The following is a 27,640-nucleotide window of genomic DNA, read 5'->3' as shown; positions in this document are numbered from 1 at the left end:
TTGCCGGGTCAGCTAGTAACTTATAAAGCTTTACAGTGAATAAAGATTTTTTTAACTTTGACTTTGATATTATGATTAAGTATTTTGTCAAGTTAGTTAATTACGTTATAATTTAATAAAGAATGACCCATAAGTAGGGAGTAAATAGATTGACTGACTTTGGCAATGAAGCTAAGTTACTCATTGCTGAAGGTCGTGATTTCTCTGAGTATTCAACTTTTTGACAATAGTTCGCCATCTGTGTCTGTCTTTGGCTATGTGCAGTGCATCAAGGAGTCCGGTATCCAGATATGTGCAGATTTGGTCAGACTATCATAAAGGGCTGCGACCTTTAGGCGTATTTTTGGGTTTCTGGTCCAAAGAACTCTTAGATTCTACGGAAGCAGATGGATGAGAGTCTGGTTTTTACACCTAGAGTGTGAAGAATGGATTGGTTGGTGCGGAATGCTATCCAAGGGATTTGAAGCATTTTCCTCCAGCACCACATCTGAAAGGCATCAATCTGATCTCTGTCGGCCTTCATTATTTTCCATGTCTCAGCCCCATAGGTGAAGATGGAAAAAAATAGACCATTAGATTGTTGACTGTTGATCCATAATAGATAATTTATGAAGAACAATGTCAATTTAGTTCAAAACTCTTTGGATCCTTCCCTCATGACTCAGGATATTGGTCAGCATTATGGTTGCATCTGGAGCAGATGATCTGCCTCCACCAGATTCTGTACAGCGCGTCTCTAGCCAAGGACAATTTGGATAACGAGGCTTTGGTTTTATCAATCGATTTTGTTGGAGAATGACCGCGCGGTCTTCTGCGAATCTATTGTATTTAACCGACTTTGATTCACAAGTCGTAAAAATTCAGCCACGTTTGGAATTGGCTCCCTAGTAATTTGAATATTATGCTAGCAAGCCACTAGCTAATGCACACAATTACAAATCTTTGGTCACGTGTTATCGGGCTGTCAGGTCATCTATACTCGTATCGTGTCTCGACACTGACCTGCATAAATACCACTGGACAGGCTGTTCCATATGTTTGACAGCAAATTTTTTGTGCCTATTTGATGCGCCACTCGCGAGCGTCCAGAGAACTAATTTTGACGATATAATACAAATGGCTGCGAAGGAACGTACAATAATGTGAAGTATTTTTGTATTTTGAATTAATTTTGTTCGTTTTTCGTGGTATTTATACTTCAAGAATCAACGTAATAAAGTGCACTTTTTTTTTGTAAATAGTTTCCCAACATCTATCGATTTTTGCTAAGGTTGACATCACTAGTTTTAGTACTGCAGTCTCTCGCTACATGGCCAACAGCGCCAAAATGATCATGATGAAAAATCAACGTAATTTGATTTTTCATCATCAAATTCAGTTTACACATTTTTTTTTGTAAATAGTTTCCCACCATCTATCGATTTTTGCTGAGGTTGACATCACTAGTTTTAGTACTGCAGACTCTCGCTACATGGCCAACAGCGCCAAAATGATCATGATGAAAAATTAACGTAATAAAGTATACTTTTTTTTTGTAAATAGACTCCCACCATCTATCGATTTTTGCTGAGGTTGACATCACTAGTTCTAGTACTGCAGACTCTCGCTACGTGGCCAACAGCGCCAAAATGGCGAATATCAAACAGGCACAAAAGCACTTCTAGAAATTTTGAGCTAGAAGAATAGAGAATAAGAAGAGGTGGCAGGAATCTCTATGCCACTCTTTTAAGTCATTATATTTTACAGCTTCATAATATTAATTTCAACCTATATGAAATGATGCAACAAAAAAAAGTCATGCAACAAAAAAAAGGTATGGAAGATCGACAAACTTCGAAGGAAAAGAGTTGAAGTTAAAGCTCGACACCAGGCCCTTCGTCAATGACCGTATGAACGTTTAACCAAATTCATCTAAATAGTTTGCTTACTTAGACTTTAAAACATGTTAGAACGCCTTTTAATAGGATATATAATATAAGAAAAATGCCTGATTATTATCTCATCTTAAAAATGAATATATTCATGTTTACACGGCGCCGTATCAGAAAAATAATATCTTTATTTTTGTTTTATCTGCCTATCTGTCCGTTCTAGCTCTCACTGGCACTTAGTTTATGTTTTAAATAGTACACTATGTAATAAAGGATACTATTAATTTAAATAATTACATCTTTCGTGAGACATTGTAACTTTATTTATTAACACGGCTTTACAGGAGTAGTTCAGTGAGATCGAAAACTCTTTGCACAGGATGCCAGCTAGATTATCGGCACCACAACGGCGCCTATTTCTGCCGTGAAGCAGTAATGTGTAAGAATTACTGTGTTTCGGTCTGAAGGGCGCCGTAGCTAGTGAAATTACTGGGCAAATGAGACTTAACATCTTATGTCTCAAGGTGACGAGCGCAGTTATAGTGCCCCTTAGAATTTTTCAAGAATCCTGAGCGGCACTGCATTGTAATGGGCAGAGCGTTACAACTACCATGAACAAAAACTAACAAAACCACATGAATTAATAACACGGGAATTATAAAAATTTAGTCACTATAACTGTATCTAAACTTAACATAGATAGAAACAAGATTATTAGTGCCATACAGATTTTTTGGTGTTTTTGAAGAATCCTGAGCGGCACTGCATTTTAATGGGCAGGGCGTATCAATTACTATCAGCCGAATCTCCTGCTCGTCTTGTCCCTTATTTTCATTTAAAAAACCATCTTATAAACAAAATAAGCGTCAGAACTTGATAAGGGAATATTGTGACGTACGGCACTTTCGATTTTCATGTATCTGAAAAATCTAGTGGCCTGGGACACTTGCCGTAAATAAAACAATTAATTTAAATTAACTTTGTGACCATAACTTAATAAGTTGTTAGAGAAACCGATGCAACGCTCGCAATTGTCATGCAGACGAAAGTTACGTAGGCTAAGTCACGGACTGTTTGTCTAAAACTCAAATTGACTTGTGATCTAGTTGAGGTTTGAGAATTAGATAACTATCTAATACAAGCGATGATTATAATACGTGATGATAAACTGCAGTTAAATGTCAGCTTTTAGATGTTGTCAGGTGAGGATCAGTTGGAAGTGCAGGAATTTACAATCTTGAAGATTTGTAGACTTTTATAATTGGGTACATGATACGATGATACCAAGCGGCTGAACATTGATAAAATCATAATTACAATTATAACATACATGGTTCATCTTCGTTTCGTTCGTTTCGCCGGAAGACGTCCACTGCTGGACAAAGACCTCCCCCAAAGATTGCCACGACGATCGGTCCTGCGCTGCCCTCATCCAACTTATTCCGGCGATCTTGACCAGATCGTCGGTCCATCTTGTGGGGGGCCTACCAATACTACGTCTTCCTGTACGTGGTTGCCATTCGAGGACCTTACTGTCCCAACGGCCATCTGTCCGTCGAGCTATGTGCCCTGTCCACTGCCACTTGAGTTTCGCAACCATCTAGCCTATGTCGGTAACTTTGGTTCTCTTACGGATCTCCTCATTTCTGATTTTACCTCGCAGGGAAACCACGAGCATAGCCCTCTTCATTGGTCTCTGAGTGACATTCATAGTTATATTTATATTCAAATTCAGTCAAAACACTTTAAGGAAAATTTTATCTGCGTATTTGATTGCAGTATCAAAAGTTTCGATTTCTTGCGAATGCAAATACCAGAAATATGTATTTGCTCCTCATATTCCACAACAACTCTGCTTTAGTTTAGTTGCAAACATATTGATTATGTGTTAACTCCGAATGATCGCATAATTAATGATGTTATCGTTAATCGAGTTCTGATTAATTGTTATTGTTCACTCGCCCCCTCGCGTCGCATCCCCCGGAACCCCAACACGCGCGCACAGGGCCGGATGCTATCCGTACATTGCGGAGCCCGGGGTCAATTTTGACGGTGGCCCTAAAATTGTTGATGATATCAAAAATTGGATGATTACGAGTCTGACTGACGTACTTAAGTTAATTAACAAGAACAAAGTGAAATTAAATAAGACTTAAAAAATGTTAGAAACATTAAAATGACATAATTATGAATACTTTAACTATCTATATATTGTTCCAGGTGCTATTAAGTAGTTTGATTCATCCATTTCAAGTATTACAAGTCTTGATTTATTTGTGAATTGTGGAATTGGTTGTGAGGGCATATCATATTCACAACTTAGTGGCTTAATCCCGTGGTAAATTATATTGATACAATAGTCTTCACAGAGTGACAGACACACAAACATACAAAGATGTGATCTTATAGCGGTTTTTTTTGTTCTTTTTTAGTTATTTTTATTTGGTCCACCAATTGGGACCCACAATTATTTGCCCAATATTTTTTGTACAAACATTATTAAAAATTTGTACATACATATAAATAAGAAATAGTCTTCGCTGTATGCGATGGGCACAAATTAAGCCCTTAAATCTACTTCCGAATCTTAATGTTAATTATATACATTAAAATTCTATTAATTCAAGAAGTGTTGAAAGGTGCGGAAATCAGTTAATTAGTATATTTTTTAATTACGTAAAATACATCAAAACTAATTTCAAGACATGTTATTGCAAGCGTCAACTCAAGAAACATCAAATATATTATAATAATAAACTTTAATGGCATCATAATTACACTGCTAAAAATAGGTCATAAATTATAATATTATAAGGGAACTTTTAACAAAAAATTAATTTTAATGTAATATATTAAACTAAAATTATAAGTAAAGCAAACTAAACTTAAACTATATAAACAACTAAAAAATAATTAAAACAGACCTAGTAAGATTAAAATAAATAAAACAATTAGATTGAGGAGCAGTGCAATCACTTAGTATTGCCAATCGGAGGCCCACTCAGTATACGTCAAGCCTCGACACTGATTTTCTTTATTATTGGCCGAAGTAATTTATTTACTTTTTTATATTATTCGTATGCTGAATTTATCGGACGCTTCTAATCTGAGCTTCTTTTGTTCCGAGTTCGGCCCTGTCCTTTTCAGCACTGTGTACACGGCTTCACAATGCGCTGCCAATAACAAAAACGTAATAATTGTGTACCCATATACTCCCACTCTCTACACAGAACTGATTTTAACTTGATCAATGGTTATGAGCATAGTTATACACAGCCTAGCTGTTGCATACGGGATATTTATAATTGTGTTCATTATAATTTTTATAACTGACAATTATGTGCCCGGCACTATTCCACTTTCATTCCTAACGAATGAGAATTCATTCGGAAGACATTCTATTAAAGATAATGTTCAACGGAATATCTGGAAGCTGTTTTTGAATTATTTCGTGTGGAATTAATATTTTCTGATACAATATTAACCATAGTATTTATCTGTATCAACGACACGCGACAGAAATGTGCCTCTTAATGTTATATCAATGATATTATAGTATTCTTTTAACTATAATTGTGTTATATTTGAAAAATCGGAAGAATTCTAATTACTTATTAATTATAAACTATTATTTTGAATTGATTTCTGAACGACGGGGGACACTTCAAAGGAAAATCAAAATCGTTGTTTTTATTTAATTCCGAGCATTTTTATATTTATTCACCTTTTAAACCTTCTCTGGACTTCCACAATTAATTTAAGACCAAAATTGGCCAAATTGGTTCAGCGGTTCTCGAGTTTTAGCGAGACTAACGAACAGCAATCCATTTTTATATATTTAGATAAGAACTGGATATCATCCCCACCATCTGGATGTGTGTCCTCCACAGTGCGCTTTTTAAGGAGCTTTTTTCTACTTACTACAAAGCTGTGGAATGAGCTTCCTTGTTCGGTGTTTCCGGGCCGATACGACCCCACCTTCAATAAAAGCGCGTACACCCTCCATAAAGGCCGGCAATGCTCCTGTGATTCCTCTGGTGTTGCAAGAGAATGTAGGCGGCGGTGATCATTAACACCAGGTGACTTGTACGCTAGTTTGTCCTCCTTTTTTCATAAAAAAAACGAATGAAATTTATTGATGGAAAAAAAAACAAACAAAACTTAAAAGAAATATTTTAAAATAAGACAACTTAAATTAAATTTGAAAACAAAATTTACGAACGATGTGGGACTCAAACCCGTGACCTCTCCTGTTCCGTGCGAGCGCTCCTCCACTGAGCCAACCGTTCGAATCACGTCACGTTCATAAATCTATGTATTATCCAACTCTCAGGTTGTGGCTTATTCATACCAAGATTTATGAAAGTGATGTCACTCGAATGGTTGGCTCAGTGGAAGAGCGCTCGCACGGAACGCGAGAGGCTGAGTCCCGCATCGTTCATAAATTTTGGTTACAAATTTAAATTGTGTTATGAAACCCAGTGGTGAGGGATATAATTTAAAAAAAAAAAATACAAATCGTTAAGACAACTTAAAACAATGCCTGGGTGATGATAATAATTAATATGAAGAATTAAAAAAAAAAAAACGCAAAAAAATGTTACAATTCGGACATAAAGTAGTTAGTATCAAGTTTTTAAGAGTTATGGTAACATAATCTTTCTTTCACAGGCTTTAGGCACAGACCTAAAGGTAGTAGACAATAAGGTTCTATGTATAGAAAGTCATTGATACAACTACCTTGAGACCTTTAGCGTTGGTTTCCAGTGCTAATCGAATTTCCAGTCAATGTGTTATGATTTTTTTTTAAATGATAACCCTCACTTCTAGGATTAATACACAAAAAAGTTTGAAAAACAAAATTTTATGAAGCCATATCCTGAGAGTTTAACAAAGCAAAACAGAATTTTGTAACGAGGCGGTACTTGAACGGTTGGCTCAGTTGGTTAGAGCACCGGCACGGCACGCCGGAGGTCGTGGGTTAGAGTCCCGCATCGTTCTTAAAATTTTGTTTTTGAAATTTTATTTGTGAATTTCCAGTCAATATTAATAAACAATAACATCTGAAATGCAAAAGATTTCTAAATTTACTAATACTTAAGTGAAAAAAACAAACTTTGAAGGTAAAAAATAACAATAGAACAGACGATGTTACGAGGCAAAGCTAATACAGCGAAAACTGATCCAGAGATATTTCAAACAGGAACAAACATTTGATCGTTAATGGTTTTCACAAAGCGATGAAATCGTAGGCAAATTGAATGTTATCGAACATGCTATAAAGGAATCAGGTAAGCGGTATTGATTTCGAAATAAGCCGGGACGTGTGGCGACGAAAAATGCTTTGATCTTCGAAATGTTTGGTGTGAGTTCAGGTTGGGTCCACATCGTTATCACCAGGGCTGTTACTTGTAATAAATTACCACTTGTGTCAACATTTTTTTTATATCCAAGGATTAAGTAATGTTAACCCTGTGTTATATTTAGTGTTACAAATATTAAAACCATAAGTCTACATTACTTTAATTCCATAGACAATGTTGGTTCTCTCTAATCTGCCCCCTGACAACTTAACCTCCTCTTTGTTCAGTAAGTTGTCGGTTACTAACGTGTTTAACACAAACGATCAACAAGCCAGTGTATCTTCAACAGTGGCCTGGTATGGTTGCCTTCTAATACCATATTCATACATTAAGTGAAGTAATATGAGAGAGACGACGTTTTACTCGTACGACCTAAAATGAGACAGAACAGAACTATTATGACATGTCAAGTTTAGCCACTACAGTTCTTACAACAAATCCCAATTCAATAGTTGTTTTGGGAAACCTTTCTTTTTTTTTAAATAAATGTTTCTGAAAAGGTGGATAGAGATAGGCATGGAGCACATCTTCGTAGCACGATTGGGGAAAAGCCATTGGGCCCACTGGGTTTGTGGATGTCCAAGGAAGAAGGCGCATAAAAAGCGTAAGGTTGGCGCTCGGCCGAAATATTACCTGCGGAATGAATTACTCCGCACCATGTGATAAGCGGTGGTCGTCCAAAGTCGAGCTAGACGCAAAAATAGAGCCCACAGTATTAGCTTTCTCTTTGCGTCTTGAAATGGCAGGCTTACAAAAATTTCCTTGAACAGCCTTGGCGAGAGACCAAAACGCATGGTTTGCAAAGGAAGACGCGTAAGTTTAGCATGCTAATTCGTCTAATATACTTCACTTCAGTAAAATATCCTTTTTAAAACTCCAGAAGATGCAATGGACTTCTACATCTCTGATGATGTATAACGGATGAAATACCTGCGTAAAGAGCACCTCGAGTCGTGTTGCCAAAGCAACAACAGGATAACATGCTGGCAACGCTCCTCTAATTCCCTTGGTGTTGCAAGAGAGTGTGGGCGGCAGTGATGAATTACTATCAGGGGACGCCATCCTCCTCATCCATAAAAATACGATGAGGTTCCTCTTGGTGGTCCTAATAAAGACCATTTGTACAGATTTTGATATAAATCACAGAAACAACCCTGCACTAACCAGTGCAAATGCTCTCGGGTTCTCGTATAACAGCACAAAATTTTTAATAATTTTAAGGCGAGAACTAACTTTACCTTAGGTAGCCCATCACTATAACAATATAATATTGCTTATTTTAATATTCGTCACATAAGTCTAATTGATTGACACTATAAATGAGAGAAACAGTACAGTGACTGGTGACCAATCATTAGTGGGTTTATATCGTGAATGACGGAGGTGAATGACACGTTCTGATGAGATACAGGGTTGTCGCGACCGCTTTGTCACAATTATAGCAATTGAACAGAACTGATATTAGTAATATGGACCACGATACAGTCAGCTTACACATTGTATTCGTTAGCATAATAGCTTGTCAAGCGTTTATTATTATGATGTCCTTACTGTTGGTTGGAATTAATAATTGGATCGTGTGAATTATTATCATTAAATATATACGTATAATTTGCTATATAATCTCATAAAATTTTAAAAAACAACTGAAAGACACAATATTGTTAAAATTAATAAGTTAAAGAAATAAAATTGTTTATGCCTACTTCCATGTTAAGTAAAATTTATTAGTATTTTTTTTAGCTTATTGAAATAAAGTTATTCCTTATTATATAATGGAAACTTATTACAAAAGCCTTATTATTTTCAGAACCATCTTCATCTTGTTAATGTAAGAAGAGGTATTTCACGAGTAAAAAATATAAAACGTTTCTTGTTATTTGGTTTAGTTTTTATTGCAGGCTTGGTCATATTCATTTAAACATCATTGCTTGTGGCAACGTCGTTGAGCGAGTGTTGCCATATGTTTGAGGCAAGCGATGATTGGCTCATACGTCATTCTCGTAAACGGGCGGTACTTGTGGTGTCTGGGTGATCCTGTCATCAAGGATACGCCCTGCCTTTGTTAAACTAATTATATTTGAAGATAGGTATATTTTCTTTAAATAGGTAGTTCAAATGTTGGCATAATACTATACTATTTTATTTATTGTGTGTGTGAATAGATGCTTTCACTGTATTCAAGGACTATTGGGATTTTTTTATGATTTACTTAATTTTTATTATATTTTCATCACTAAAGTACATTAAAATATATTAGTATTCTGCTTTTCGCGGCGGTAAATTATAAAATATTTTTAGAATATTAGGAAGCAGTAAATATTGATTTAAAATTGTGACAGTATGTTTCTTCATATATCTCGTTAAATCTAAACTTTTTCGTTGTTAAGTTCAAAGTTCGTAAATGGTGAAATGTATAAACTTTAACATTCATATATGTCATTGCTTTTAATCTAGGTGATAAAATTATTACTGTGAGTTTTATTACATATCAATTATTATGATAAACACAAAATAGTATTTTTTCTTAAAAAAACTTAAAGATACATCTGAGAAATTGGGAAAAAGTAACAATATTTTATCAACATTTTAGTGGCGACAATTGGATCTTTCTTACACTGGTATATTGTCAGTTAATCGGCGCCGTCAATCATTGTAAATATGAGCATATTCAACCTGTATAGCCGAGTGATGAGCGATCCTACCTACTAAGCTAGAGGTCCCGGGTTCGAATCCCGGTAGGTGCAAGCATTTATATGATGAATATGGATGTTTGTTTCCGAGTCATGGATGTTTATATGTATTTATGTATGTTTAAGTAAGTATATTGTATTAAATATATCGTTGTCTTGCAACCCATAACACAGACTATAATTTGGGGCAAGATAATTTTTGTAAAAGTGTGTACATATTATTTTTATTATATTCAAATATTGTTTGAACAAATAATATCCCATAAAATTACACCACACCCGCGTACAGCTACAAGAAACATATCCTAACACATCTATGTAACAGACGCATATATACACATTGACCACGATAACGCTTCATAAGACGGCCTCTGAGATTTACAGCCGACGCGAGTGCAAAATATACCCGCCTCCGTAAGCTGAGGGTTTTCTTGTTAAATGAAACGGATCTCTCGTTGCCAAGGGCCGAGCTGCCCACAAACGTACAAAAACAGCGATTCATTCTGATTTAAGTGAAGAATATATTCAGAAAGCACTACGCTTTATTATATAATAAGAATGTTTCTAAATTCGTCTTGATCAAATCCAGGTTTTATTAAAAAATCTTTAATAGGTACCTTTTCAACTTATTATAAATAAAATCTTCAACATCTTTAGATTGCCTATTATCAATTAGCAATAATAATCGCGAAATTCTGCAACCATGTAAAAATTTTACATCTTAAAAACAAGAGGCGTACACCTTCCTTAAAGGCCGGCAACGCTCTTGTGATTCATCTCGTGTAGCAAGAGAATGTGGGCGGCGGTGATCACTTAACACCAGGTGACCCGTACGCTCGTTTGTCCTCCTATTCCATAAAAAAAATAGGCAAGTAATTTTCTCGAAGCAGTTCAGGCCATTGTTGAACCCTAATATCTTTGTAGGATAAAACTAAAAGCCTGAATTCAAATGAAAATTACAGTAACCAAGCAGGCATTGTATAAGCAAGGTGTATTTCAAATTTCACTCAATTTGAACCTGTAGCACAGTGTCTACTGTGCCTGTAGTTTAAGAATTGTAACTAGTCAAAGTTTCTTAATTTTTTCACTCACTGATTTAAATATGAGATCTACTTAAATATAAAATATTTTTAATACTGATATGATTACTTAGATGTTGCTAGATTAGCTAATTATGTAATAACTTAAGATAGAAGGACTGAATAAATTGACGAATTTGGATATCACAACTTCAGTAGAAGAAACAAAAAACAATTTTTATTCATTCATTCATTGAAATATATAAATCCGAAAAGAAACAGTCAAATGCAAGTATACATTCGGACACAACATAGAAACGAACAAAATATTTTTTTAATTGTTTTATATGAACAGTTTTATGCAGTATATTTCATTAAAACTTATCAAAGAGTTACTTATTTAATTAAATTAAAAGGTACATATAATAAAGTTTGGTTCTTATGAAAAATGACATTAGCTTTCAAGTAAATCCGCGCACTGAAGCTCAGCTCATCTCTAGAAAGCATTTTTCAGTGAAGTCTGACTTGACTGAAACATAAAACTTAAGGTTAGTTAAGCTGCCCTCACTTCCGGCTCTCAAATCTCTGGGGGGACTTAAGTCAGAGCAATTTTTCTTCTTTTGCTGTAATGATGAACATCCGCTAAGTTATAATTATATGTCAGTCATTGCATTCGACGAGTTACGACGGCCACACTATTAACATTACATCCATACATCATAACATAAAATAACCAGTCTGTCCGTTCATAACATACCGTTTTTTTACAAATAAAAAATCATTTATTTTTTATGGCGTTATGAAATCTTAATTAAATTAGTTATATTTAGTTATTGAAGTCTCAGCAGTAAATAAAAAATAACGTGTGTGTCTCGGAACGCGCGATTGAAAAGCTTATGTTGTTACTTAAGTGTAATGCGACAATGTAAGGAAAGGTTTGATAAGGTGGAAAAAAATTATAAGATAATGTATTTTATTCTTATTTACAATTCGCACATATGTACAATAGTATGTAGTGGATGTATGTTATTAGTATCAACATTTAAAATATTTTTATATAAATATTTTTTAAGTAAAAATTGGTTTAAGTGAGAGAGGAGATGCCTGCCTAAAGCTGCCGTATGCGCGAGAGAAAGGTAAGCCAGACAAAAAATAAAAAAATGTATTAATAGAATTCTGCCAATTTAGTACTGGATGCCTATTACTAACCAGGGTTAACGATCAAAGATGTAATGGAACTAGGAGACACCATGACGTTTCATTCATATAAAAATGTAATTTCATTTTCACCAAAAACTTTATTTTCAGCAGACAATGTTTTTGAAACATTTAAAACTTCCTGACATTATCGATTATATCGAAGATAAGGAAGCAATAAATATTGATTTAAAAGAGTGACAGTAATTTCTTCGTATATCTCGTTAAATCTAAACTTCTTCGTTGTAGAGTTCAAAGTTCGTAAATGGTAAAATGTATAAACTTTAACATTCATATGTGTCACTGCTTTTAATCTAAATGGTAAAATTATTACTGTGAGTTTTATTACTTATCAATTATTAACATAAACACACAACAGTCTTTTTTCTTAAAAAAACTTACAGCATGTATCTTAGAAATTTCTTCCAATTTAGAACTGGTTGCCTATTACTAACCAGGGTTAACAATCAAAGATGTAATGGAACTAGGAGAGACCATGACGTTTTATTCATATAAAAATGTTATTTCATGCAACAAAAACTTTATTTTCAGCAGACAATGTTTTTGAAACATTTAAAACTTCCTAACGTTATCGATTAAATGTTCAATACGCCATCATATGTGTGGTTGTGTTGTGTTTTCGATACAGAACGTCCGTACAAGTTATTTAATTATGAACACGAATACCGCCCTGTTTCCTAACGACCATTGCCTTGGCGACCGATGTATCAGTTAAGGCTTCCTTCACAAACTACTTGTCTGTATTATATATACCATCTATCTATATATATATAAATGAATTGCTGTTCGTTAGTCTCGCTAAAACTCGAGAACGGCTGGACCGATTTGGCTAATTTTGATCTTGAATTATTTGTGGAAGTCCAGAGAAGGCTTAAAAGGTGAATGAATAGGAAAATGCTGCTAAATTAAATAAAAACAACAAATTTGTTTTTCCTTTGATGTGTCCATACATAATGTCTATGAGAGAATTTATTGACGCACGGTTTGACAGTTCTGCTGTGAAACAATTTCATTACGACAGCAGGGTGCATATTTTACGAAGTAATTTTTGATGTTATGATATATTTAGTATTGACAAAATCATATACGAACATTATTTTATTTATTATATACAGAAAAACATCTGTCGGGTCAGCTGGTCTATATATATAAAAATGAATTGCTTCGTTCGTTAGTCTCGCTACAACTCGAGAACGACAGTACCGATTTGGCTAATTTTGGTCTTGAATTATTTGTAGAAGACTTTTGAATGTTTAAAAGCCTAATAAATATGGAAATGCTCGGAATTACATGAAAACAACAATTTTGTTTTTCCTTTGTCCCCCGTCGTTCAGAAATCAAATTGAAAGAATAGTTTAAAATGAATAACTAATCGTAGGTCTGTGAATCGTTCGTCATCTATTTTAATACCCCAAATATTTTAATTATTGATTTTCTTCTTATTACGGCAATTCAACGTTTGCTGGATCAACTAGTTTTAAATAAATATTATAACGTATGAGAGAATAAAAATATTACGTTTAAAAAAACCGACTTCCACAACTAAAAAGTATAAAATAACATAATAAAGAATTAATTTAGAACAAATGGAAAAACTCTTATGGAAAACATATAACCTTTATATTAAAAAAATACTATTATAAAAAATCATACAAAAACTAAATACTATTATTAGTCCGATCATAAATATCAGTGTCATCGGCGTACATATATGAAAATGTAGGCAATTAACAGCTTTCTTCCATTTAAATCAGGAGGCTTCGACGGGATCTTCCCAGGACTGCTACAATGGAGCGGTATGGGGCCGCTAGCAGCGCATTTAACTGCTATCTATAGGGCATGCCTGGCCTACAAATACATACCGCTCCAGTGGAGGGAGGTAAAAGTGGTATTTATCCCGGCAAAAATGATTACACAAATCCCAAATCGTACAGGCCAATCAGTCTCACATCATTTTTGTTGAAGACTCTAGAGAGACTCTGCGATAGGGATATTAGAGAAAATGCCCTCATACAAAAACCGCTACATGACAACCAACACGCCTATACTCAGGGCAGATCAACCGAATCCGCACTCTATTGCGTAACATCTCTCGCAATGAAAGGATTATCACGTAAACAATCAACCTTAGGTGCTTTTATTGATATCGAAGGTGCCTTCGACAACATCTCTTTCTCTAGCATAGGCCGAGCGCTAGCCGCTCATGATGTAGATCCTACAATTGCCGGGTGGATAGACAGCATGTTGAGGCATAGGGCGATACGATTCACTGTGAACACCAGTACTTGATGTGTGGTGGCAACGGGCTGCCCACAAGGAGGGGTACTCTCGCCGCTGCTCTGGAACCTTGTGGTAGATGAGCTCATCACAAGGCTAAACAAAAAGAAACTGTACACGGTGGGCTATGCTGACGACCTCTCCATTCTAATAACAGGACCAGTCGAGAGCGTCTGATGTAGTCTCATGAGATTTGCTTTTAAGATTTTGGAAGAATGGTGCGCGCAACACAAACTTTCAGCTAATCCGTCAAAGACGCTACTAATACTATTCACTAACAAACGCAGCCTTGGTAAACTAACATTACCAAAGCTGTTCAACACCGAACTAAGCCTTACTAAAGAAGTTAAATACCTGGGGGTTATATTGGATAGTAAGTTGCTTTGGAACAAACACCTTGAACACAAGCTGGAAAAAGCATGCATCATCTTTTGGCAGTGCAGAAGACTCATAGGCAGAACCTGGGGTCTTGCTCCAAAGATAAGCAGATGGCTCTATACAGCAGTCATCAGACCAATTATCTCCTACGGAGCAATAGCGCGGTGGCCCAGGACAGAGCTTGTGACAGTACAAACCAAGCTGCAGCGTTTCCAGCGGCTGGCCTGCACAGCCATAACAGGATGCATGCGCACCACGCCTACTTCGGCCCTTGAAACTATTCTAGGGCTAACACCACTCGACATACACTTTCAACAAGAAGCGACAATGGCGACTTTACGTCTAAAGCTGTTGGGTGTATGGAAGAATGAAGACGGCCTAACAGATAAGCTCTGGAATAGGGTAATAAAGGATTATCCACTCTGTGAGGCACCATGTGATAAGATACCTAAAACACATACCTTCCATAAAAACTCTCACATACAGCTATATGAGAAAGATGCTGACCAGTCAGGTGTAAACGAATTAAGAATTTACACAGACGGCTCGAAAATGGCTACTGGAACTGGTGCCGGCATATTCTCACAGGAACTAAACATACACATTTCCATACCCTTGGGCACACACAGCTCTATCTTCCAATGTGAGTGCGTAGCCATCAAGGAAGCCGCCAGCGCTATATTAAGAAGAAAGATACATGGCCACAGCATCAGATTTCTTTCTGACAGTATGGCGGTACTAACAGCGCTGAAGGGTACCACACACAACTCATCACTAATACACAAATGTTTCCAAACCCTGGAGCAAGTTGCCTCTTATAACCAGGTAACTCTGCAATGGATCAAGGGACATAGTGGTTCGTTGGGTAATCATGCAGCGGATGAGCTTGCAAGGTGGGCATCGGCAAATATAGTGACTGGTCCTTTGCCACTTTTGCCACTGCCCTTCAGCCAAATGCGCTCATGGATACGCTCTCTCACCAACGACCTACACATCACCCGATGGATGAATGTCTCAAGCTGTAGACAGTCGAAGGTGGCGATACCTGCACTATCGCCCAAACTGACACGTAGACTTATCAGCCTCAACAGACATGACATCCGTATAATGGTGGGCACCCTAACGAGTCACACATCACTAAACAAACACCTTTTCACAATCGGCGTAACGGACAGTCCTAAGTGCAGAGGTTGTCTGACCGAGGACGAAACGGTCGCTCACGTAATCCTGGAATGTGCGGGGGTGGCCAACCAACGGGCAAAAACCATAACCAATACGAGGTCGCTCCAAGAAGTCTGTGAACACCCCAGGAATGTTCTAACTTCTGGAAGGAGCTGGGCTAGTTGGAGTAACTGGCCATTACTGCACGCAAAATGGACCCATGCTAGTGGTTTAATTGCGGAAACAGGAGCCCCTATACCATACCATACCATACCATATATGAAAATCAATACCAATCGAATTGAACCACTTACCAGTGGGAGGCTCCTTTGCACAGGATACCGTTTAGATTATGGGTACCACAACGGCGCCTATTTCTGCCGTGAAGCAGTAATGTGTAAGCATTACGGTGTTTCGATCTGAAGGGCTCCGTAGCTAGTGAAATTACTGGGCAAATGAGACTTAACATCTGCAGTGGCGCTCAGAATTTTTGGGGTTTTTCATGAATCCTGTGCGGCACTGCATTGTAATGGGCAGGGTGTATCAATTACCATCAGCTGAACGTCCTGCTCGTCTCGTCCCTTATTTTCATAATAATTGAGAACATCCTCCTTTTTGAAGTCGGTTAAAAAACTAAATGTGACGGTCTCTAGCACGGATACTAGATCCGTGCTAGAGAGCGCTCGAACCTGCACCTCTTGGATACACCGGGTGACGCACTGTCAATAAGTCTTGGTATGACTGTTCAACTCCCTAATCATGGCGCCATCTAAAAAATCTATATTACAGTTAATGATAATTACATTTTATAAGGAGATTGACTTGGTATATTGCTCTTTCAAATGTAACAATTTAATATTATTAATTAATTTTGGTACGTAATTTAAATTTTACGCACATTATATTTATACAAATAAGAAAAGATGTAAATCACTTAAAAATAACAATTGCCCTTAGCTAATAACAATCCGGAGAAATACTTTCTCGACTTCAGTCAACGGTGAGCATGTTGGCTGTACAAACGTAGGTGTGTCGGAATACATAAAATAAAACGAAAATATGCAACTTTCATTATGTGAATCCTTTAATAAGGCTTGCATAACATAAGATGTTTTAGTTAAGGTTTAATTCAAATTTTACGTTAACAGTACTTTAACATAGACTGCGGAATGTGTTGCATTATCGTAATTCTTGGCATAGTTAAAGAAGTTATAAAATGAAATATCAAGTCTGTATCGAATATTTCTTCGTTTACTTTGCTATTTATCTATTTAACATTAACAATAGCTTTAACCGGCGAAGATTGAACGGTTGCGATTAATCATTAAAGTTATGACGTCATCAAAAAATTGTCAAATGGTTCAACTCATTTTTTACTAAATCGGTACATTATCATATTTGTTATTGCTAAAGTTAGTTGGTGCAACTCAGCAAAATTGTTTAATTAAAATATGTAATACTCACCTTTATCGAAGAAAATACTGAGAGAAATTTAATAGACAGTTTGTTGTAATCGTAATCGAGCACCTTCCATCAAAGGAAATCCTTGACGACCATCTTTGATTACTAATCAATACAATCTAAATAGCTTTTCAGCATCACAAAGCACTAACTCACACCTCGTAAATCGTCACCAGTTGTAGACAATCGCTTCAGCAATTAAAGCCAGCTGCGATGACGACACATTGTCTATAGATATCAATTCATTGATTATTATTGTTCAATATTAATTATGCTAACATTACAATGGGCCTGATGAGAAAGCTCATGTTTGCTCAGAGGGCAATGGAGAGGGCTATGCTCGAAGTTTCCCTGCGAGATCGAATCAGAAATTAGGATATCCGGCCAAGAACTAAAGTCACTGACATAACCTAAATGATTGGGAAACTGAAGTAGCAGTAGGCAGGGCACAGTTCGACGGACAGATGCCGGTGGGGCAGAAAAGTCGGGTTGAAAGTTGAAAGAAAGGTTGCCATTCTAGCAACCATGTACCGAATATGCAGTATGCCCCTACAAGATGGACCGACGATCTCGTCAAGATGAGGCAGCGCAAGACCGATTAATTAATTACATATTTCAAGATAACAAAACAACACACACGTCATTTTACCGTCGGGGTAGACAGAGACAACAGCTTCTATCCTTATAAACCTCACGCGCTTCCTCTACATTCATCACTCTTTTCATACATGCGCACCGGTTCCGGGTGCTTTGGACCTTTCCATTTCTTAAAACATCTTCAGGTTAATCGACGAATGTTTTACGAGGTCTCCCGCGACCGACTTGCCCGCACACACTTGCCTTATATTTGATAAGTCATTCTTTCTTCTCTCATTCGCTCCACGTGTCCAAACCATTTCAGCATTCGTTTCTCAATCCTTATCACGACATCATCTTTCAGACCACGGCGCGCTGTTATTTGAAATTCTATCAATCAGTCTCTCCTTACACATACTACGCAGTGATCGCATCTCAACTGCGTTCATTCTGCTTGTATGCTATTTCTGCCATGTGATAATATAGTAGACAAATAATAGCACTTTCATACCATTTTGTTTTTCAAATATTATTTGTTTATTAATCCTAAATAAAAGGGTTATCACTTTAAAAACATAACAAATTGTTTAGTATAACAAGAGCGACATCTCAAGTCAATTTCCTAATATGCAAATATTGAGGTTGAGCAGGTTATCAACTGTAAAGTAGATCCTGCAGGTGAAGCCACAACCTGAGAGTTGAACAAAGCATACAAGATTTTATAACGATACGTCACTCGAACGGTTAGCTCAGTTGGCAGAGCACTGGCACGGAACGCCAGAGGTCGTGGGTTCGAGTTTCGCATCGTTCATAAAATTTTGTTATCTAATTTTATTTGTATAATAACACTTTTTTTACCAAACTGAAGATGAAGCGTTACCTACGGGGTGATATTTGAAACCAAGGGCTTCAATACACTCCAGTAGATGACTCGCCAGGGTACTCATATTACAGATAAATGTTCCTATAGATATGTATATATATATGTATGTAATTAAACTTTGAAGCAATTTCGGCAGTCAAACGTGTTGAACTTCGGTTAGTCCAAATCTGTCTCTTCTAGGATTAGAGATAAAGTCGTTAGTCAAAGACCTCTATTGGCTTGGACTTTGAATAAGCCTTCCTGTCAAACTTGAGGTTTGACTTTTCAAACCTAGGATATTGTATAGAGCAATTTGAAGTCTAAGAAAAATATTTTAAAGACTGCCACTTAGTTTGTAAATAAGTAACTGGCGAAAATCTAATTTCTTCATAAACCAAAACGAAAAATATCTTTGAAAAAGATTCCTGTTCAACTTTCCTGTAAATTTATATAAAATTTAGGATGCCCTGTTGTTGCGGCTCGGTTTTCAATTCCGGTATTCAAGTTCAAGGTATATTATAAAGTTTAAAAATATAGAGATCCTGCGAACTTTGCAGTAATGTAACCCATGTTAACAACTTTCATTCACCAGCGGGAGGCTTTTTTGCACAGCATTCTGGGTGGCTAACTAGGTGGCTCCAGGAACGGCGCCTTTTTCTACCGTGAAACAATGTTCAAGCATTCTTGTATTGTGGTTTAAAGGACGCCGTAGCTATCGGAATTACTGCGCTAATACAACTTACCATCTTATGTCTCAAGGTAATGAGCCCAATTGCGATGCAGCTCAGTATTTTCAATTAAAAATCCTCTTGGTGTTGTACGCCCCTATGGTGAACGCCTTTTTCATCTCGTCGCTCTTTCTAATAAAAAAAATATTTCACAATTCTTTAATAAAGCTTGTGATTGAATTACTTGGCTTTCTGTTTTTGTGGTTTGTGTCTTTTTAACTAAATTTTTATATAAATTATTTGATATAATTTTTTGTTATAAATAAACGCATTTAAATACAACACGTCCTAATCTGGATAGATTACAAAACAAAACTCTAAGCTAAGTAGAAATAATTTTTATTAGACCTCGTAATAGTGTTTCGTATTAAGCCGCATCCGCTTCCGTTTGCGCTTAGCTCATTTTCCGCCGCGCAGTTCCACACTATATTGAAATTGTGTCGACTGTCGAAGCAACGAACGAGACAAGTGTCTCGTTGGTTCGTTACCTGCCATGTGTGCCACAAACCATAGGAATATGCGGGTTCTAAATATTTAAATTTAAACTGGTAGGTTAAATTTAGTTCGCAACTTTCGTTCATGTTATTGAAATTAATTTTATATTACTTTTGTTTATTATTTAATGATGTTGCTTTATTACTGGGACTATCTTTACTGACAAACCTCATCGCACACTAGTGGATAACCACTTTTGTGGATTGTATTTGCAATGTGGCCAGAGATCGTCGATATTTTATTTGATTGTATTTCATCATCGAACACTGGGGAATATTTTGATTGATTGTCCCATTGGCTTATTTGAATTAATATGCAGAATTATATCATTTTTAAACATATTTTTAACACTTTAAAATTTGTAATTCGTAATGCGAAAGAAATAAAAAAGAATAATTACTTATGTTATCGCGATATGCTTATATCTTAGATCGTAGACAATTTTTAGCGAGGCGTCACTTCGTTTGCTGAAAAGACTGAAGACAGAATTTCGTCGAGTGGAGATACGCGTGGTGCGCGCGCGGGGGTGGGGCTACGAGACGGGCAGGGCGGGGGAGTTAGCTCGTTATACATTGAAATGTTTTGGTGTTGCGAGCCTCCGTAATGTAATTGTGAGCTAACATGATTTGTACATACTTGTTCCAATAGCAGCCAGTATTTATAATATAAAATTTCGTTGTCTTGTATGTCAAACGACAAAATCAAGCCCAAGTATATATTTCGATGGCAGACGCTTTCGAAGCAGATAGATAGTTCAATATAATAATTTCCTTTTTTGAAACAAAAGGTTACTTATATACCCTTTTAGTAGTTATTAATTAAGTAATTGATGTTATTGATAAAAATCAAAACAGAATACCTTAATTATGTAAACAAAAAAGATAGAAAAACATCGTGAAATTCGTTTATAATTACGGGAAAATGTACCAAGTATACTGACAACATTAACGTGTTGGATAGCTTGGCCGATCAGTTGACCGAAATATTTATTATTAAATAGCGCTCGAGATACCAGTAGCCCTATTGAGGCGAGTAGATAGTACTTTGTACATTCTCCGCGCCTCTGGGCCCCACGTGCCAAGTGATGTAATCATCACTGAGGCCGACATATTTGACCGACTTTGGATGTCTTCGGCAGTCAAAGAAGCGACGCCGGGACCAAGTGACGTAACTTGGAGATAAAAAGGAGCCAGAATGTCAACGCACCAGCACCTTTCCCCATGCCCATGCCACTAGGGTCAATCTATCAAAAAGATTTTGATATTTCGAATAAGGACGTATAATATGGCAGCAAAATAACTGTGAATGGACCATAATGCAGTACGAATTTGATAGCATGTTATTTTTTATCAGTTATTACTTATAATAATTTTTTGTATGGTTTCAATAATAGTTACTGTAAAAGTTATCAAGGAGCTAATTACGTCCACGTCTGAATTTCCTAAAAAGTTTTAATTAATGTGGATTCCAATGACTATTTTATAATGAAACTTAAAGCTTTTGAAGCTTTATTATATATATAAAATGAATCGTACAAATGTAGTCTTGGACCAAAAATAACTACAATATTTTAGAGACTCTTCTTATTGATTTAGGTTACAGTTATTTAAAATATAATTGTAAGTAATCAAACAAATCAAATATTATCTCTGGGTAAATTCAAAGGAGCTTTCTTCCACGTACTATAAACTGTGAAATGAGCTTCCTTGTGCGGTGTTTCCGAGACGATTCGACATGGGTACCTTCAAAAAAGCGCGTACTCCTTCCTTAAAGGCCGGCAGCTCCTGTGATTCCTCTGGTGTTGCAAGAAATTGTGGGCGGCGGTGATCACTTAAAACCAGGTGATCCGTACGCTCGTTTGTCCTCCTATTCCATAAAAAAAACAATATAAAAACCAATGACAATCACCCAATCCTACTCTCGGAGTTATCCATTTACAAATAACATAATAGGTTTTTTAATAATTGAACAAGAAATTGCCAATCCACAAACACTGAGTATGGTCCACGAAGCATAAACAATAAAGGCTAATTAATATATAAAAAGTTTCCACAAAATATAATATTACGTTACTAAAATCAAAATGCATAAAAAATACAGTTCCCGGAATCTGAACTGGGTTAAGTTTCGTGCAAACTGGGCTATACTTGTGATGAGATATATGGCTGAGAACATATTCTTCTGTACGGACGAGTACTGTATATTGAAATACGGATAGCAGCGCATAATATTGATATTTAAAATTATACTTGTCCAAAGTTACAATTACCATACATTGTGGTGCGGCATTTAAAGAGCCTATATTATATTAAAGAATAGTATGTAGGTAATACTTAGGCTATACAAGTAAATAGATTGAACATATTACATAATAAATACAACCTGTTATGAAACGTCGTTATTGTCTTTGAAAAACTTACGATAAAATGAACCAAACAAAAAATCCCCCTTATATGTCATATAGGTCGCGAATTAAGTAATGTTAAGGTTAGGCTTCTTTTTTTATAAATATTTTTATTAAAATACTACTATTTTCCTCCATCTTCCTGTTGTAAAAGCAATTTCATCGCCCATCAAAAGACATAGTAACTCGACTAAAACGTGTATTAGGCATAGCAAGTTTAGACTTATTTCTGGTGCTAACTTTATGATTATCACAGCAATACAGTAACAATTACATAATTGAGAAACAGTTAAAATGTTTAATTTCTTAAAAAAAACACTTGATGATTAATCAAACCTAGGTAATAAATAAATAGCGCAAATAGCTAATAATAGATGATATTAATATCGGTTGTATTGCCCCATCACAATATGCTATAGGACATAATACTATGAAAGTCACTAAAGTCCTTCTTCTTATTCTTCGGATTACCCTTGAAAGAGCAGTCGTGGTCACGTCGAACGACGAAAGATTTTACGCCAGTTATCCCTGGCTGTTGCTTCTCTGGCACTTGTGTTGAGGAGATTGGTTAGGGCTTTGATTTGGTCTGTCCAGCGCATTGGGGAGCGTCCTCTTGACCTACTGCCGTTGACCCTTTCCTGAACAACAAGTCTCTCTATGGCATGCTCTCCACGTCGCGTGATATGTCCGAAGTATCTGAGTATACGCGCTCTGACTATAGATGAAAGCCTTTCTTTCACATTGACTTCTTCAAGTATCGAGACATTAAGCGGCGTTGTGTCCAAGATACTCGTAGCATTCGTCTCCAACACCACATTTCTAGTGCGTCAATCCTTTGTCTCTCTCGTTCTTTGACTGTCCATGTTGTCCACCATATAGTAGTTTGCGAAACACTAGAGATCTACTAACTGGACTCTAGTTGCTTTGGTGATATTCATGTCTCGCCATATCCTCGTCAACTTCTGCATTGCAGATCTGGTAATAGCAATTCGCCTTCTAATTTCGTCTTCCGAGCCATCAGTATTAGCGAAAAGTGATCCTAAGTATATGTATGACTGTACAACCTCGCAATTAGCAATCTCGACTATATACATAATCACTAAAGTAGTCGCGCTATATCTACGATTATATACGACTATATCCGATTGCGACACTTTAAATTTTTTTGGGGGTGGTGTGCCTTTTTTGTGCCACTGCATCGACTCCTGCTTTGACTCAGGCTCATAGTGGTGAACCCAAGTTTCATCACCGGTTACAATTCGGGCCATAATTTCTTCCCTAACTTCTCCACAGCGGTCCAAATACTCGCGGGAACAGTTGACGCGCTCACGTTTTTGCAGCGGCGTGAGCATTCTCGGGACCCACCTTGAACACACTTTACTCATGCCAAGATGTTGATGAAGAATATTTAAAATTGTGGTTTCTGATACTCCAACTGATGCTGCAAGTTGTTTCTTCTTCAACCTTCCGTCTTCCAATACAAGTTTTTCAACTTTTTCAATGATTTCCGGCGTAGTGGCCTCAATGGGCCGTCCAGGTCGAGGATCATCTTCAATTGACTCCCTTCCTTGCTTGAAAAGGCCGTGCCATTTGTAAATCATGGTTTTACCAGGAGCAGAGTCTCCGTAAACAGCTAACATCTCTTGCAAAATAGTTTGAGGCGTTTTTCCTTGTTTGGTGAGGAACTTTACGACGGCGCGATGTTCAATTTTCTCCATAGTGGCTAGTTTGTTCCCGATTTACTTGTTCACTCGTTTGTAACTCGAAAGCTAATGACCCAATTAGGCTAGAAATTGGCATATATAGTAATTATGAGTTACTCAAGTAGCGGCTACCTGGAGGAGCGACCTCACCCCCGCCAACCCCGCCATTCCGCGAACTTTTTGACCGCCCCTCGTATGTCAGTAAATTGTCTCATCTGTTTTAATCTATGAGTGCAAAGTCAAAATCAAAAGTACAAATGACTTTGGTCAATGCAGGTCAATGTCAATATTTTTATGTTAACGGCTTACAATTAAAATATTTTTTATCGTTGCCCCAAGTTTATTTTAATTAAATTTGTTATATCTTTTGTATCAATGCGCATACTCAAATTAGTTATTTCTGTGAATGTTTGTGACTGTATACCTACGATTTTCTTTTTGTTATTATTGTTTCTGTGAAACATGTGTTAGGACGCATCTATATTTATATTTTGTATCTCTACCTATATTGTTCTGTTCTCGTGATGTGTTTGTTATGTTTCCTTGTAATCATAAATAAATAAAAAGAGGACAAACAAGCATACATGTCACCTGATGGTATGTGATCGCAGTCCATACTGTCTTGTAACACCAGAGGAATCAAAATAGCGTTTCCGACTTTATAAAGCATCGAATAAGCGATAATATGAATTCGAAATCGGCAAACCCATTTTTACGTGTCGGGCGAGGATCGAAACTCCACAATTCTCTGATCAACTTATTGTTACGATACAAACGCTGAGGTTATAATAATAATAACTTTTAACGCTTAAAAATAACTCACGCGGTGGGAGGTATGCCGGCTTTATATCACATCGATGACTAATCAACAAAAATAAAAATAAAATCTTCTTTTTTTTAATTTAAAGGCACGGCTTACATTTCTTAATACATGTAAGTATGTTCACGTTGATAGCAATCCACTTTGTTAGGTGATCTTTGATTTTCAACAAATAGTTGTTTTATATTACATTTTCTATATAGCCTCCGTAAACAATTTGTTATTTTAACAGTGATATACTTCTGGGATTAATTAAATTAAATTTGTAACCAAAATTAATGAACGATGCGTAAACCTTGTTGGTATGTCTTGTTCAACTCTCAGTTTCTGGCTACACTCAAATTTTATTTTATTAATCCCAGAAGTAAAGATATCACTCTAAAAATAACAAATTGCTTAGATTTTAAAGAGTGTCATCTCAAGACAATTTCCTAATATTGGGGTTGAGCAGGTTATCGACTGTAAAGTAGATCCTGTAGATGAAGCCATAACTTGAGAGTTGAACAAGAACTACAAGATTTTATGACGATACGTCACACGAACGGTTGGCTCAGTTGGTAAGAGCGCTCTGATGGAACGCGAGAGTCACGGGTTCGAGTTCCGCATCGTTAATAAATTTTGGTTACAAATTTAATCATTATTTTCTTTTAAAAACGCCCTTGATACCTTTAATTTAATAAGTATTAGCTAAAATTAAATTTTTAGAATAGAAATAATTTACGACTGTACTTTTGAAACATAATCTGTAGTAGAATTATTTATTTAAAACAAATTCTTAACCTTTAAATGAATTAAATTAAAGAAAGATTTGTAATAAATATCTGTTTATTCAAATGTAAGAATTAAATAGAGTAGTAGGAGCTAGGTTCAATATAAATGTTAAGTAAATCCCAGTCCGTATTTAATATGTACTTATACTAATTTCTGGTATTCCCTGCGGTCCCGGACGCTTATACATTCACTATTTAGCTTCTCATTATTTAAATTAAGAGATTAAGAATAATATCCTTGAGGAATATCATATTATACAAGATTATCTTACAATGAGAAGGAGTTAATTATATTAGTGGAACAATTTATGAGCAGCGGTGCTTTCTATCACAATGTAATAAGTAGAAGATTAATTATTTTCATGAGAGAGAGAGTGAGAGAGAGAATATCATTCTTAATTCCTGTTTGTCAATTATAAGTATAGTTTATTTGAATAAATATCATTAGTCTAAATCTAAACTAGAAAAATACTTATCAGACGAAAAACATAAAACTAACGATAACATCATTCAACTAGACGGCACTGAAATAGACTTGACAAAAATAGCAAAAAAAACAATATATTCATTGTTTCTATTTTCAATAATATTTTGTGCTTTATTTTTTTTTATCGAATATGCGAAAAAGGTAATTCCATACTTATCATGTTGACGTCTGGCGTTATCTTCTTCTGTCTCACACAGACACTTTATAGAATCAATTACCGGCTTTAATGTATTTGTTTTATTAAGATAATTTCACATTAAAAACCGATTTGAAAATAATAAAATGCTTTATTAAAGCACATGACATGGTCTACTTCTTTCGATGATACGTTGGGCTCATTCTTGGATATCACTCATCAGGGGTTCTCAAAGTGTGCTACAATAATATTTACATTGGCAGAAGTGTATGTACTGTGGGACTACGCAATCAAACTAGTAAATATGTATAAATACTGATAAAAGGCACTGCATGCTCTGTGAATCTATTTTATCATACATAAGAGTAGCGCTAATAATATCAATGATTCTCTCAAAAACCGTTTAGAATCAAGACTCACATAGCATAAGACTCCTCATACTAGTCAACGATTGTAAATATTTGTCAGCTCAGGACTTTACCTTACGTATTGTTTATTAATACCCCCATTAAACTAGTTGCTTTATTCGATGCAATTAATACCCGTCATTATCAGTACATAATATAAGACACAATTTACAGTGGCGCTCAGCCCGTCTTAAAGTTATGGGTGCAGGGCAGGGTACGAACTGCAAGACGGATTGACCTCCCCCAACGCCATCTCGCTGCATCTCCTCGTAACTAAATGTTTGTTTAAGCGGCCCGTTTGTTAGCAGCTCTAATGAGAGCGCGTCAAATACCCTTAATAAATAACCATTGCATCGCTACGATGCTACGATACTACGGTGCTACATGTTACTACGCTATACTACGATACGGTCTTACAGCTTCTGATAAATACATTACAGTTAAGTTTGATTTTATTTGATGAAGGAGAGGGCATTCACATTACGCTGTATTTGACCAAGCTCATGATCTAGTGATGTGAATTTTTATCGTACAAGTAGATGCTGACGTTATTAATTAAACGGTATTATCTCATGTCAATATCTGAGTTACAATGATTCGATAATTGCTCCGATATTTTTGACGTGAAAATTTCTGTTGAAAAATTCGCGTCAGAACACGTGACCTGATCGAAAATTCGTAAGACAGTCGTTGAAATTATAGCTGAAAGTTGATTTTTCTGAGAGATAAATTTTTTGAATTATATAATAATTGTAATAATTCTGAAGTTTTAATTTTTTTATGTAGTATAAATTGTCATTTTTGTGTACGA

At 36.0% G+C, this 27,640-nt stretch overlaps 1 protein-coding gene and 1 non-coding gene across 2 annotated transcripts in view; both read left to right on the top strand.

Moving 5' to 3' along the window:
* The window catches only part of LOC126975557 (immunoglobulin superfamily member 21-like), a 187,650-nt gene that overhangs the window by 81,172 nt on the left and 78,838 nt on the right, over positions 1-27,640 (top strand). The window lies entirely within an intron of this gene.
* On the top strand, positions 6,799-6,872 carry Trnaa-ggc (transfer RNA alanine (anticodon GGC)). Its single transcript has one exon. It is a non-coding gene; the product is annotated as a tRNA-Ala (tRNA).

Source organism: Leptidea sinapis, chromosome 36, assembly GCF_905404315.1.
Source record: "Leptidea sinapis chromosome 36, ilLepSina1.1, whole genome shotgun sequence".
Taxonomy (NCBI): domain Eukaryota; kingdom Metazoa; phylum Arthropoda; class Insecta; order Lepidoptera; family Pieridae; genus Leptidea; species Leptidea sinapis.
Note: the sequence above shows the minus strand (reverse complement) of the source record. Positions and strands in the feature narration are given on the sequence as shown.